Source organism: Oryctolagus cuniculus, chromosome 14, assembly GCF_964237555.1.
Source record: "Oryctolagus cuniculus chromosome 14, mOryCun1.1, whole genome shotgun sequence".
Taxonomy (NCBI): Eukaryota; Metazoa; Chordata; class Mammalia; order Lagomorpha; family Leporidae; genus Oryctolagus; species Oryctolagus cuniculus.
In genome coordinates, this window is record NC_091445.1 from 21,368,314 (window position 1) to 21,382,716 (window position 14,403).

General features: G+C 42.4%; 1 long non-coding RNA gene across 1 annotated transcript in view; it reads left to right on the forward strand.

The window, feature by feature from the left end:
• The first annotated feature begins 6,748 nt into the window (after positions 1-6,748).
• LOC138845147 (uncharacterized) overlaps positions 6,749-14,403 on the forward strand; it is a 52,499-nt gene continuing 44,844 nt past the window's right edge. The window contains exon 1 of the long non-coding RNA XR_011381946.1: positions 6,749-6,843. This is a non-coding gene — a long non-coding RNA (uncharacterized lncRNA). The remainder of the gene's footprint in view (positions 6,844-14,403) is intronic.

Here is a 14,403-nt window from a genome sequence, read left to right on the forward strand (position 1 = left end):
AGTTATTACAGGTCAAGGAGAATATATGGTATTTATCCTTTTGGGACTAGCTTATTTCACTAAGTATGATGTTATCCAGTTTCATCCATTTTATTGCGAACGACCGAATTTCATTTTTTTTTTTGTTTGACCACTGTGTAGAATTCCATGGTGTACATATCCCATAATTTCTTTATCTAGTCTCAGTTGATGGGCATTTGGGTTGATTCCATAACCTAGCTATTGTGAATTGAGCTGCAAAAAAATGGTTGTTTTAATAGCTGACTTCAGCATACCAAGTTGAGAGTGGACATTTAACCCAGCAATTAAGGTACCCACGGTTCACATCAGAGTGCCTAAATTTGAGTTCTGTCTCCAGCTCCTGACTCCAACTTGCTGTTAATGCAGAACCTGGGAAGCAGAATGATGACTCAAGTAACTGAGTCCCTGCCACACATGTATGGGAGGCCTGGATAGTATTCCTGGCTTCCAACTTCAGCCCTGGCCATTTGGAGAGTGAACCAGTGGATGGAAGCTTTTTCTTCCTTTCTCGCTCTGTCTTGTTCTTTATTTTTTAAAAGACTACTGGCAGATCGGTGCATTGACACTATTATCACCCCCATTCCCTTGCTCTAATCCTTCATTAACTGCTTGTCTTAATGCCATACATTTGAATTTGAATTTCCCCAGAAAGTTTGTGTCCAACTCCCTTCCTCTTTGTTTTTAGTTCAAGCATCTGTTTTCTGTACATCTTTCCCTTGAGCTCATCCCTTTGGGTTACCTTCAAATTGAAATCAGTCTTTTTGTGCCACATATGCTTCTGTACGTGAATATATCTGAACATACATACATGTCTGTATATATTATACATACCTAATACTTTAATTACATATTGTTTCACAGTCTGACCCTTGGCACTGCCTTCCATCAGGCCTGGCAGACACTTGACACTAGACAGACAGACATTTAGGCCACTGAGGTGTTGCTGAGTCAACCTGTGATACATCCCATCTGTCTTATGGATTGGTCTAGAATTGTCTAACACAGTTGTACTGACACTCCATGAGACTTGTCAGGCACCTCTCTGACCTCCCTTTTCAGGCATGGAATTGAGCATCCTGTAAACACTACTTCCATTGCTTTTTTTTTTTTTTTTTTTTTGACAGGCAGAGTGGACAGTGAGAGAGAGACAGAGAGAAAGGCCTTCCTTTGCCGTTGGTTCACCCTCCAATGGCCGCCGCGGCTGGCGCGCTGCAGCCGGCGCACTGCGCTGATCCAATGGCAGGAGCCAGGTGCTTCTCCTGGTCTCCCATGGGGTGCAGGGCCCAAGCACTTGGGCCATCCTCCACTGCACTCCCTGGCCACAGCAGAGAGAGCTGGCCTGGAAGAGGGGCAACCGGGACAGAATCTGGTGCCCCGACCGGGACTAGAACACTGTGTGCTAGTGCCACAAGGCGGAGGATTAGCCTAGTGAGCCGCGGCCCTGCATTTTTTTTTTTTTTTTAAAGATTGATTTATTTGAAGAGCAGAGAATTACAGAGAGGCAGAGGCAGAAAGAAGTCTTCTGTCTGCTGTTTTCACTCCCCAAATTGGCAACAGCCGGAACTGCACCGATCCGAAGCCAGGAGCTTCTTCCGGGTCTCCCACTCGGGTGCAGGGGCTCAAGGACTTGGGCCATCTTCTACTGATTTCCCAGGCCACAGCAGAGAGCTGGATTGGAAGTGGAGCAGCCGGGACTCCAACCGGCGCCCTTATGGGATGCTGGCACTGCAGGCAGTGGCTTTACCCGCTACACCCCAGTGCCAGCACTCCATTGCATTTTTCTTTTTCTTTTTCTTTCTTTCTTTTCTTTTCTTTTTTTTTTTTTTTTTTTTTTTTTTTTTTTTTTTTTGACAAGCAGATTTAGACAGAGAGACAGACAAAGAGAAAGGTCTTCCTTTCCGTTGGTTCACCCCGCAAATGGCTGCTATGGCCAGTGCACTGCTCCGATCCGAAGCCAGGAGCCAGGTGCTTCCTCTTGGTCTCCCATGCGGGTACAGGGCCCAAGCACTTGGGCCATCCTCCACTGCCTTCCCGGGCCACAGCAGAGAGCTGGACTGCAAGAGGAGCAACCGGGACAGAATCAGGAGCCCCAACCAGGACTAGAACCCCGTGTGCCGGGGCTGCAGGCAGACGATTAGCCTATTGAGCTGCAGCGCTGGCCGGGAAATATTCTTTTGAGAAAGAGGTTAAATATATGGGAGGAGAATTAGGTATGAGAATTAGCTGGAAGGATTAGCACATACTAATCATTCTGAAACAGTGAATACAAGAATATTTTAAGTCTGACTTGCAGAAAAGCATTTTTTTCTTTCAATCAGAAACTGAACCATAAAAATACCACTCTTTATCATTGTGGGCTCTATATGGTCCCTTTAGTGTGATTTAAAGAATTTCTGAGGGTGCCCTGTTCTCCAAATGTGTGCCTCTTCATTTGCAACTGTTTGAAAAGTCATTGGTAGAAATCTGTTTCAAAGCATGTTCTTAGGAAGAGTAATATGTTTAGATGGTAGTTCTTAACTATGCCCAAATTTAGAATAATCTCAGGTGCTTTACAATAAAAATGCTCTAGCTGCACTCAAGGCTCGGAGGTAGGGCCTTGGCATATGATTTATTTAAAAGCTCCCCAAGGTGATTCTAATGTGCCTACCATTAGTGTTGAAGAAACCTTGACATCATCCTGTTAAACTGCATTGACTCATGTGACATTTTATTTAGCTGAAGTGTGGAGAGACCAGAACACTTGCTTATAGCACAGTGGTTCTTATAATAAGAACAGTGGTTCTTCATGGCAGTTGATGGAGAAGGGTTTACCTCATAGAGGAAGGACATTGGCAAAATCTGAAAGCATTTGTAATTGTCACAAATGGATGGGTTCAAGGAGTTGGTACTGCTGATGAACGGAATAATTTGAGATCTGGAAAAAAAAAATGAAATCTGGGATATTGCTAAAACTACAGTGCACTGGACAGCTCCCTCCTCCCTACAGCAAAGAACTGTCTGGCTCCGAGTGACCAAGAGCCTCTATCAGGGGCTATAAGGATAGCAAGCTAGATAGTATTTTTACTGAAATCTTAACAGGGGTGCAGTTAGTGGTTTGATAAGGGTGCTAATGACAGAATCTACTATACCTTATAACTTAGCCTAAACTCACCCTTGCTTAGAACCAGCAACAAAAAAGCCTGAAATGAAATAGCTTTTCTGAACTAAGAAATATAATTATCATCATAGACTCATGACGGTGATTTCTTCCTCATTAAAAAATAAATATAGTACAACTATATTTATTATAACTAAATAAACTAAAACATTTATTGCCAGTAGGGGTTTAACCACTTTGCAGAATTGGTGAACAGTATCCATTGTGACAGAACTTATACCTACCTTATAGTGCAGCAGTTTCACTGCTGAGTGTATCTGCAAGAGAAATGAGTGTCTACTGAAAGTCTTATATAAAGAATGTTCTTGTATAAAGGATGTCTTGTATAAAGATGTTCATGGCAGTTTGATTCAGGACCCAAAGTGGAACAAAATGAAGCATATGTATATAACAGAGTACTACCCAGCAATAAAAAAGAAACTAATACACACAAGACATGGTTGAATCTCACACGCATGGTGTTGAGTGAAATAGTTGAAAGAGAAATTCATACTGCAGCACTCAATTTATGTGAAATTCAAGAACAAGCAAAACTAATTGATTGTGACAGAAGTCAAAATCAGGGCAATAGTTACCTGTATCAATTTGGAGAGGGCACAGTGAGCCTTCTGAAGCATTAGGAATATTCCATATCATGGTCTGCATGGTAGTTACACTCATGTACATGCATGAAAGTTCACTGTGATGCACATTTGAGTTTAATATTAACAATAAATAAAGGAAAGGCATTTGTTATCTTCTTGAAGTATTTTGCCTCAGGTGCTTGGTTAAATACAGGGTCAACCACCTCATATTCTCAATAAATATGAACAACTCTAATGCATTTATCCTATGTTGGATATGGAGTCAGACCTGGGTTTGAACCACAGCTTCATGAACCACTGGCTACATGGCACTGAGTAAGTCACTTAGTGGGACTTTTTGTGACTGTGGAAGAACAGAAGATCAGTGAGTTGAGAGATGTACAGACAACTTCTTTTCAGCTAGTAGCCATGATTCATGACCACTGAGAAATGTCTACTGCATTCTGGGTTGGGTCCCTTCAGCTATGTGTATGTTAGGTGACCTGACACTGCTGGCTTTACCTAGGATGAACAGCTGGATCCTGTGTGAATCAGATTGTCCTAAGAATTTACAATTAAGATTGAAAGAATCTTGTCAACTTGCTGATCATTTGAACTGAGAAAATATAAAGTTAGGCCAGGGCTGCCTTGTTTGGTAGCAAACAGCATGTGGTGAATCCAAGAATTGTGCTGTGGAATGAGGACAGTCTCAGATCGCTGGCTGCATCACTCAATGTTCTGCATGCCGTAACCCTTACAAAGATGGCGCTGTCATGCCTGTGTCACAGGTAAGCATGCTGAGAAGCTTGTTTGAGTAAATGTGGAAGCTGAGTCCAGCCCAGGAGTTTGACTCCAGAGTCTGTGCGTCATGAGGGCACGCTGACAAATCAGGCACAGATGTTATAGCTGTCTGGGTTCCTGATAGCTTTCCAGTTCTTGATCTCAGTCTCTGGAGAAGGTTGAGTCTGCTCCCACTCTTTTAATTATTTATCCTAATTTATGCTTGTAATAAAATTTGTCTTTACTTAAGCTAACCTGAGTGAATTTCAGCCAGTTGCAGCTGAAAGCTTGCCCTAGTAAGACTATGAGTGGGGTTGCAAATAACAAAGCTCAGAAATTAGAGCTGTCTGAATGATGTTGAAGGAGGGAGTGATACAGACTTTCACCATCAGAGGGAAATTTAGCTTGGATTATGCAGTATGAGACTTTTGCTCAAGGCTTTCTCCAAGCATGTTTGAACCAAGGCTGTACAGTCACTGCATAGTGCACGAGAGAACTTGGTGACCAAATATTAAACATATAAATTACATTGGTTACTGTTCCATGAAGTTTCAAAAATGCATCGCAAGAGAGGCATTCTAAGTAAGGTTGCCAGATGAAAGTAGGTTGCAGCAAATTTAGCTGTTTACTACAAATTTAGCAAACTTGACAAAATTACTGGAAGCCAGGGCTACTTACAGCCTATAGTCTAGGAAGGTAAGGCCAGACCAAGAAATTACAGAGATGTGCTGAATTGCCTGCCACATTGTTTCTGACACTAAGGATTTTACACTGAATACCAGAAAGTGAAATCTTAGCAATGGAATAGAATTCTCAAGGAAGAGCAAGTGACATTAAGGAACTCCAGTCCCTCAGCTTCCTCTAAAACACTCGCCATCACACAAATACGATGATACCTCACATTGTTTATCAGTCGCCAATAGGATTGGAATGTACTATGTGTATAGGGATGTCACGAAAGACAAGCTATCCTGCCCACTTATTCTCTTGTTTGCTTTGAGGCTAAAACAGAGAACAATGTGGGTGGACAGAGTTCCAGCTGTTGCTAAGAAACAGAATGCAGGATTGACAACTTGAGAAGAAACCTGACCCACTAAAGTCTTTAGCATTAGCTAAATACAAAAGGAATCCCCCTAAGAGAAAATTGGCAGGCAACCTTCCACAGTGGAGCACTTGCATGCCATAAAACCCCCCTCCCCCGAAGTCTGCAGTAGCCCCAGACCACAGACCATCTCAATCCCTCCCACTCTCCGAGACAAAGGAATCTGCACCAGCCACAAGTGAGTACCCTTAATCCCCAAGAAGCTCAGTATCTCTACAGTGCCCCTGAAGAACTCTATGAAGGGGAATTCAAACAGTGTAGCCAAATTTTCTAATAACTGGCTTGGAAGTGAATCAATTGACTCCTACCTTACAAGATTTCAAAGGGGAATTATGTACCATCCCAGTGTCTGGTGGATATGCTCTAGTTGAGCTAGTTACATTGATGTTTAGTCCATAGATCGCAGTGTTAATTCAGGTATTTCTTAGATGCTTTCTATATGCCTGTCCTCAGGCTGGGTACTAGGAAAACAATGTTGATAAACAAGGGTTTCTCTCATTTTGGGCTGACATTCTCATTTGAAGGATGGGAGGAGAGAAACAGATGAACAGATGAGTGAGGAAATAAAATTGCAAATTAGGATGGGCTCTGTAAGGGAAAGTCTGGGGGTAATGCCAGGGAGTTGAGAGAGACATCCTTGATGGGGATGAGCAGCAGGGGGATCAGAGAAGGCTCCTTGAGCTGTATGTGGAGGATGAGAAGGAGCCTAACATGGGAAGAAAATAGGAAGAGCAGGAAGGAAGGGAAATGAAAAGACCCTGAGGTGGGAGATGGTTTGTCACACAGAGAACTAAAAAAATACAGGTGTACCTGGAGAATAGCAATAATGGATTTTCTGAGCACTCATGTACTAATTTTTCATCCATTTCTTTTTTACATATTTTTGTATCAATGCCAAGAAAATAACAATACTCACTTGGCTGTAAGCTTTTCTACCCATGTTTGAAGTTCTTCACAGATCTTAATTTTTGACATCTGAAATTTGCAGTAGTTGGAGACTTATTGTAGTAGCTGTAATAGGCATGAGTGCATTGTTTTCAGATTTAAATTAATTTCATTTTATGACTTCTTATTTTTTGTTAACCTTCCTTTTTCTCTGCTTGGTATTAATATCACTTTAATTAGAGAAATGAAAGCAAGACTTGTGTGAAACAGCTCAGATATATCACAAACAAAACTTCCAGAGGAGAGGGAAGATAACCCTACATAGTTCATCAAAGGTAATTAACAACAAAAAAAATGTATTGTTGAAAGAAAAAGAAAATAAGTGCAAGTTCAATGTTCTGTAGGACTTCGTAGTTAAATCAACATCTGTTTTAAATGACAATATGTACATTAAAAGAACATGAAGAATTTTCAAAAAAGTTCATGAAAAATGTATACTATAAAATAAGTGCATAGGGGCCAGCGCTGTGGTGCAGGGGGTTAACGCCCTGGCCAGCAGCTCCAGCATCCTATATGGGCGCCTGTTCGAGACCTGGCTGCTCCACTTCCAATCCAGCTCTCTGCTATGGCCTGGGAAAGCAGTAGAAGATGGCCCAAGTCCTTGGGCCCCTGCACTGGCGTGGGAGACCCAGAAGAAACTCCTGGCTCCTGGCTTCAGATCAGCCCAGCTCCAACTGTTGTGGCCAATTAGGGAGTCAACCATCAGATGGAAGACCTCTCCCTCTCTCACTCTCTCTCTCTCTCTCTGCCTCTCTGCCTCTCTTCTCTTTGTGTAATTCTGACTTTCAAGTAAATAAATAAAAAATTCTTTAAAAATATAACTGCATAGATTAAAAAAAAACTTTTTTGCAGCTGGGGCTGGCATGGTGGTGCAGTGAGTTAAGCAGCTACCTGCAGTGCTGGCATCCCATATGAGCCTTGGTTCTAGTCCCAGCTGCTCTGCTTCCCATCCAATTCCAGTTAATATGCCTGAGAAAGCAATGGATGATGGTCCAAATAATTGGGTTCCTGACACCCACATGGGTAATCCAGATGGAGTTCCAGGTTCCTGATTTTAGCCTGGCCCAGCCCTGGCTGTTGTGGCCATTTGGGGAGTGAAGCAGTGGATGAAAGATCTCTCTTTTCTCTGTTTCTCCCTCTCCTTCTGTAATTCAGCCTTTCAAATAAATAAAAATTATTTTTTAAAATTTGCACCAAAATAAGCTTACCTTTTAATTCCACTTTCCATGAACTTTTTAAAATCCTTCTGTGGGTATTTAGACATTTGGAAAACTGTTCACACTTTTTTTTAAGGTTTATTTATTTGAATGGCAGAGTTACAGAGAGGCAGAGAGAGAGAGAGAAAGGTCTTTGATCCACTGGTTCACTCCCCAGATGACCACAATGGCCAGAGCTGTGCCAATCCAAAGCCAGGAGCCAGGAGCTTCCTCTGGGTCTCCCATGCGGGTGCAGGGGCCCAAGGACTTGGGCCATATTCTACTGCTTTCCCAAGCCATGGCAGAGAGATGGATTGGAAGTGGAGCAGCCAGGACTGGAACCGGCACCCATAAGGGATGCTGGCACTGCAGGTGACAGCTTTACCCGCTACTTCATAGTGCCTGCCCCCACACTTCTTTTTAAAAATACTATAAGGTGTACTGTGGCATAGCATATAAAGCCACCACCGCATGTGATGCCAGCATCCCATGTGGGTGCCAGTTTATGTCATGCCTGCTGCACTTCCAATCCAGCTGCTTGCCAATGGCCTGGGAAAGGCAGCGGAAGACGGCAGAATGGGAGCTCCTGGCTCTTGGCTTTGGCCTGGCCATCTGGGGAGTGAACCAGTAGATGGAAAGTCGATGTCTTAATCTCTCTCTGTCTCTCCATCTCTCTGTAACTTTGCCTTTCAAACTAAATAAACCAAATACCACTGAACAAAAATTACAGTCCAGTCTAACTGCATGAGGAGAATGGCAATGAACCCTCCCTCCTGCCTGTATACTCCTTTTCTGCTGTGCCCACCTCCCCACCTGGCCCTCAACACAGGAATAAGAAAGGGTCTTTGCAAACATAAATCATGTTGCTTGAGTGCTTAACAGCCTTTCAGCAAAATCCAGCCTCCTTCCCATTGAGTCTTGCAAGAGCCTGCGTGATCTCACTTTACTAGTCCAATCCCCATTCTTCTTCCCCTACTCATGTTCTAGCCAGTTGGCCTCCTTTCTGTCTGCAAGCCTGCCAAAGTCTTTTCCACTTGTGGGATCTGTGCTGGTTGTTTCTGTGCCTGGAATGCTTCTCCTAGCTCTTCTCACAGGGGGCTACTTGTCATCCTTTGGGACTCAGCCAGACATCACTTCTGGAGGCCTTCTTCACAATATCATCCAAGGAGGCCTAGTTATTTATTTCCTGTATGGTAATGACCATTATCTACAGTTCCCTTATTTTACCTGTCTGTTGTCTTCTCACTTGCTAGCAGGTAAACCCTCAGGTAAGCTGACACGGTGAAATATTTTAAATGTTAAGGAAATACTTAAAATACATGTATCAGTGAATCATAAAAATATGTACAGAATAGAAATAGAGCCATAGTACCCCATTGCTATCTTTTTTCATGGTTGTCTTGAAGTAAGTACCATTACTGATGTCAGTAAATATCTTGATGGTAATTCTATTAGAGTGGTTGTGTTGGAATTAGTGTTCTAAGTTGGCATTGTTGTTTCAAAACCCGTTCCATCTTTACCACATTGCACATTGGCCACCTAGTCCAGTTTTAGAGGTCAGCCTCAGTAGTCTACCTTGGTTAGTATAATCCCATTCCCCTTGCCACTCTAGTAAATGCATGAGTGGGCACAATCCAAGCTAATGAATTCATTCTCTAGGCCATAGAGGATAGTCAAGGAATGGGCAAATGACCCAATTTGGAGTAAAGAACTATGAGACATTTTTTTAGGACTTAAGTGAAAGAGGTTTCCTTATCTGTTTATTTTTAATTTTTTTAAAGATTTATTTATTTGAAAGGCATAGTTACAGAGAGGCAGAGGCAGTGAGAGAGAGAGATCTATCTGCTGGTTCACTCCCCAAATGGCCACAACAGCCGGAGCTGGGTTTGTCCAAAGCTAGGAGCCAGGAGCTTCCTCTGGGTTTTGCAATTTTGCACATAAGTTCAGAGGCCTAAGCACTTGGGCCATCTTGTACTGCTTTCCCAGGCCATAGCAGGGAGCTGGATGGGGCGTGGAGCAGCTGGGATTCAAACCAGCACCCAAATGGGATGCTGGCACAGCAGGCAGCAGATTTACTCTCTATGCCACAGTGCCAACCCCTCATTATCTGAATGTAGAAGATAATAGAGAGAGCCTCCCGTGTTCCTCTCGATGTTGAGTATGTGACTGTGAAACCAAGAACTGTTAGTGCACTCCTTTGCTCCCACAAGAGAAGCAATCTAAGGATGAAGACATCACACAGTAGGGAAGAAAGCAAAGGGAGCCCCAGAGAAATGGAGCTGGAGCTGTGGGGCCAAGCTGACTTTGAGGCTTATCATAAATTTTGTGCTTCCAAATTGTGGAAATTAGTTCAGTGCTTATTACTTAGACCAAGTGGAATTGGAATCCTAATAAATCATTCTATCTCTTAACAAGAACTTAAGAGAGATGTATAAAATATGTGAGTGAGATAGCTGTTAATATTTATTATTTAGAAAACTGGAATTTGCTGCTAAAAGAAACAGTGTTAAGTAGCTGAAAAGTATTAGCTTCTGGGAAGTAGGAGGCAGAGATGGGGAGAGGAGCGATGAGGCCCATGCTGTTCTGTTTCACCGTAAGCCTTCGAGGCCAGGCATTTGGGGCAGCAGTGAAGGTATCACTTGGGATGCCTACATCCGTATTGGAGTGCCTGAATCCAAGTCCTGACTCTGCCTCTGATTCCAGCTTATGGGACATGTGCATCGGTGCAGGCAGCAAGTGGAGGTGCTCGAGTCCTTGGGTCCCTGCCACCAAGGTGGGAGACCTTGATTGAGTTCCCAGCTCTCAGGCCAGCATGGGTGGTGCAATAGGTTAATCCTCCACCTGCGGCACCAGCATCCCATATGGGCACCGGTTCTAGTCCCCGCTACTCCTCTTCCAATCCAGCTCTCTACTATGGTTTGGGAAAGCAGTAGAAGGCCCAACTCCTTGGGCCCCTGCACCCACATGGGAGACCTGGAGGAAGCTCCTGGCTCCTGGCTTTGGCAAAGCTCTGGCCATTGTGGCCATTTGGGGTGTGAGCCAAAGGATGGAAGACCTTTCTCTCTGTTTCTCCCTCTCACTGTCTGTAACTTTATCTCTCAAATAAATAAATAAAATCTTAAAAAAAAAAAAAAAAGTTCCCCGCTCTCAACTTTGGCCTGGCTCAGCATTGGATATTTTGGGAATTTGGGAAATGAACCAGCAGATGGGCTCTACCTACCTATCTTTCAAGTAAACAAAAATAAATTTAAAAGTTTTTTTAACTGAGGCTGGCACTGTGGTGTAACACATTAAGCCTTCACCTGGGACGCCGGCATCCCATACAAACATCGATTCAAGTCCTGGCTGCTCAACCTCCAATCCAGCTCCTTGCTGATGTGCCTGGGAAAACAGTAGAAAATGACCCAAGTACTTGGGTCCCTACGTTCTGGACTTCTGGCTTTGACCTGGCCCAACCCCAGCCATTGTACCCTTTTGGGGAGTGAACCAGCAGATGGAAGATCTCTATCTCTCTCTCTTCTCTCTCTCTCTTTTTGTCACTCTATCTTTCAAATAAATAAATAAATAAATCTTTAAAAAAATTTGTGTTTGAAAACCAGTTGACTTCTTAACTGTATATTTTAAGTGAGTTTTTTTTAAAGCTTGATGATGTTTAAAATTTTTAAATTAGTCAATTTTAAAGCTATCTAAGTTTATGTCAATATAGGCATTTTACATATGAAAATAGTAGGTCTGGTGTTCTAGATGTACAGAATGTCTAATACAGGCACAGAAATTAGGAGTAGACAGAAGCAAAGGCAGGATCTTAAAGGGTAAGAAGTTTGAAGTTTTTTTTTAAGTACCCAGTGACTAATCTTTTAAATGTATGTAGTATGCTACAAAAGTATTGAACAACAACAAAAATGCAGAATTTTTTTTTCCTTAAGATAGATTTCTTAATACAAAATGGACATTTTATACATGATTTGATCATTATAGCCTATTTCTAATGTAAAAGTCAGTTTTTCTTTTCTTAAATTGTCACTGATAATACACTTTCCCTAAGTAACATTATATCCCCATATTCCACTTATAAAAGACTTTACTGTTTCTATGTGTAGCAAATGTAATACTCCCCAATTGATTTTCACAGTGCTCTCATACTCACTGTGCTTAAAATTCCAGCAGAAGTTTGATGCTTAACTCCAAATCCATTTCACATCCTTTCTCATCCAGATTTCAAATGCCATCTGACGTATTCAGTGTCCTCTATGACCACTTAATTTTTATACAGAACAAATAGTTGGAAACACATTGAATAATTTTTCACTATGCAAAAATGCCTGTATGAGTGGAAAGTAGAGACAGAAATCCAGCCTGTATCCATTCACCATGCAGTCTGGAATTTGCTGCCAGAAAGAAAGGCAAATTTGTAATGTACACAGAGTTTCTGTAAGTCTGAGGGCTCTTCAGAGAGTTTGTGGAAAATGCATATTATTTTTAAAAAACTATGCATCGATTCCAGAAATATTTTGCACTGAAATAAACATCTTTTAGTTCCATTTCCACAAACTTTTTGAATTACCCTCATATTAATGGTGACTAAGATTGAAGACAGAATTAGAAACAATAATAGACAACCATACAGTACATGTGGTATATAATCCATGTCAGCAGTATGTGAAAATTTTAAGATTTTTAAAGTACCCACCAAGTGTTGAGGACTGAGATCAGAGAGGTGAGGAATCCACTGGATCCCTGATTAGTGGAAGGACCAAAGGCAAGTTTGCATGTGTTTTCCCATTGCCCCGTCTTGTTGGTGCCCTTTTTGCTCTCATGTGTGGAGTTACCCTGGGAAAAAAAAAAAAGAGAGAGAGAGAGAGAGAGAAAATCCATTCCAGACTGAATGGGAAAATCATGGGTAAGTGAAAAGGCATGGAGTCTTCTGCTTTGGCATTCAAAGAAGGTTGGGGTGGGGGGGAAATGGCACAGATAGAAATATGACAGAAAAGGCAGAGAGGCCCCAAGATATGGAAGGGTCTTAAGAGTTTTTAACTTTTGTCTGAAAGGCGGTGGGGACCAGTAGTGATTTGGAGGCAGACATATGATAAAGTCATATCTATTTACTGTTGAAAAGAGCAAAAATTTTCCTACTCCACCCTCCATTCTTCCAACCCCCCCAACACACACACTCACACACACACACACACACAGTACTCGGGAGGAGGAGATGCATGTTCTTTCTGGGTGTGTGTGTGCTCACAGCTGAGTGAATAACTGGCTCTCTCTATGCCATCTGTCAGGCACACTGACTACTTCATTGGCGTGCTTAGCCCCTGAGTGTTTGCAGGTGGTAGGCTATGCTGGTACAAATGCATTTTCATTCCTATCAAATGAGTTATGACTTGTAAGGGATTATTGTGTTTGTTCTTGGCCTGTTTATGCTACTTGCACATTACTGCAATTGTTTCATTGAGAAAAATAATGTGAACTGATGAACTAAGAAGGCAAACAGTTGTTTCTATGAAAATTTGGTTACATACCTTTGAAAAGTGGAAAGACAGCACCTTTGTTCAGGCTGCTATAAGAAATTGCCATAGACTGCTTGGCTTATAAACCACAGAAATTTATTTTTTTACAGATTTGGAAGCTGAAAGTTTAAGGTCAGGATGTAGGCATGGTCAAGTTCTCATGAGAGCCCTCTTCTGGCTCTCTGGCTGCCAGGTTCCTGTTGTGTCTCACGTAGTAGAGAGCAGAAAGAAAAGTTTCTTGGATTCTAAGAATGGCACTAATCCCATGGGGGCTCTGCCCTCATCACCAAATCTAAGCACAATCACCTCTCAAAGGCCCCACATCTGAAACCCATTGAGGGGTAGGATTTCAGCATGTGAATTTGGGGAGTACTCGAACATTCAGTCTCTAACAACAAGTTGCTAAAAGCATTCAGGTGTGTGAGAAGGGGATGAGACAACTATAGAAGAGTAGGCAGGGGATAGCATAAACATTGGGGAGGTTCTGAGCCCAGTTCGCTTCCCTGCATCCATGTGTGTGGTCACACAGAAGTACTCTACTACAGATCCAAGTTGAGTCTGGAAACTGCCATCAGAGTCACCATTTGGTTGGGCTTGCAGTAGTCCATGGTCAGTGTCCTGGATTCATCTAGATTTTGTGGTGGGCAGACAGGTGAATTCATTGCAGATAAGACCCAGGCACCCAACACCCAGGCAGCCTCTTCGACTATAAGAATGGCACTAATCTCCATCTTCACAAAAATATTTTGCTTTTGGTTTACTCTTGTCTGAAGTGAGCTGGGGCTCGGTTGTCAAGGTTTCTTAGCCTTCCACATTGTAATAGCTTCAGGAGCTAAAATCCAATATAGGGATTACTCTGTCAATGCCAAAAGCAACCTTCAGGGACTGAGAAATGAACACCAGCTGTTTCTATAGACACAGTGTACTCATTGTAGGCCAGGATTTGACCAGGACTAAAGTTTTTACCTGGCTCTCATATAAGCCAAAGTAACCATTTAGGTATGCCGGTATCCATGTCAGCTCAGACCCTGTATCTAATTTTCCTAACTTGTCTGGCTGTGCCTCCTTTCCCAGCCTACAGTTACATGAGAAAATGGTCCTTTTAGGGGAAGACTACAAGAAGTATCAC